Raw genomic sequence first — 1,422 nt, 5'->3', positions numbered from 1 at the left:
TTGAGAGAATTTTGTGGGTGATAAAAATGTTCTATACATTGACTGTGATGTTGTGTATGTTTACCAAAATTCAGTAAAATTCATGCTTAGATTTGTATATCTCACATTATGTAAATTCTGCTTCACCAAATAGAATAAAGCCATGCTAGAAAATTTTTACAAAGCAAATTATTTCTTTAAAGTTAACATTTATTTGACACAAATTTTAATCCTAATATTTGTATATCAGTGAATCATCTCAAATTCATCATATATTTTGTTTTTTTGTTTTTTGTTTTTTTTTAAAATATGGAACGCTTCACGAATTTGCGTGTCATCCTTGCGCAGGGGCCATGCTAATCTTCTCTGTATCGTTCCAATTTTAGTATATGTGCTGCCGAAGCGAGCACTCATCATATATTTTGAACGAAATAATGAAGTCAGTCTTTGAGGGAAAAAAAAAGCCCGCTAGTATTGAAACTGTACTGTGCTGCTACTCTCCTCTGTCTGAGGGCAGCTACTCCATCAGGTCATGCAGAAGCACCGTGTCTATTTCCAGAACTCTTCTGCTCCTAATTCAACCTCTTACTTGCCGCTGCACGGATACTGGCAATATAGGCTAATGGGCCATGTGACTTACCTTATCATTCATCAAATGCCTACTCCTCCTCTACAAGAGAGTAGCTTTTCTTTGTCTTGCTTTAAGTCTTGCACAATTCTAGATGAGGAATAAATATTTTCTGGACTGCCTGGAAAAACTCTCACTACTGCAATGCCTGATCATCTGTGGCTATTCCTGCCTCACATAATAAATGTCCTCAGCTACACACTGAAGTTAAAAGCTCTTATGTGTGATAAAGTGCAGCTTTAATTCACTTTATTGATGTATAACTAGGTCTTTGCTCTTTAACTCTTTAATGCCAATATATGTGGGTTATGCTTGCACCTAATGGATATCACCTCTCTTACAGAAAACACAGGAGGTGAAACAGGAGAGTAAGAATCATTCCATTTTTTGCTTCGCTCTGACCTCATACCACAAAGAGTAAACCCCAATTTCAACTGATGAGGCAGATCAGATTGGCACCACTTACTCGATATTAAGTTTTTTTAAGTTCCCCTTAAGTGCTCAATAAATAAACTATTTTCACCAGAAGTTGTTTTCACCCTATAATCTGCCTGGATTTAAAATCAGGCAATCACACTATGTCAAGTAGAGTTATAGCTCTTTAAAAAAAAAAAAAAAGATATTATTTATTTATTTGACAGAGATCACAAGTAGGCAGAGAGGCAGGCAGGAGATGGGGAGAAGCAGGCTCTCTGCTGAGCAGAGAGCCTGATATCGTGCTCGATCCCAGGACCCTGAGAACATGACCTGAGCCAAAGGCAGAGGCTTAACCCACTGAGCCACCCAGGTGCCCCGAATTATAGCTCTTTTCAACA

General features: G+C 37.9%; 1 non-coding gene across 1 annotated transcript; it reads right to left on the bottom strand.

Moving 5' to 3' along the window:
• Positions 1–282: 282 nt before the first annotated feature.
• LOC116576858 lies at positions 283–389 on the bottom strand. Its single transcript, XR_004280317.1, has one exon. It is a non-coding gene; the product is annotated as a U6 spliceosomal RNA (small nuclear RNA).
• Between the last annotated feature and the right edge of the window lie 1,033 nt (positions 390–1,422).

Source organism: Mustela erminea, chromosome 17, assembly GCF_009829155.1.
Source record: "Mustela erminea isolate mMusErm1 chromosome 17, mMusErm1.Pri, whole genome shotgun sequence".
NCBI lineage: Eukaryota > Metazoa > Chordata > Mammalia > Carnivora > Mustelidae > Mustela > Mustela erminea.
Note: the sequence above shows the minus strand (reverse complement) of the source record. Positions and strands in the feature narration are given on the sequence as shown.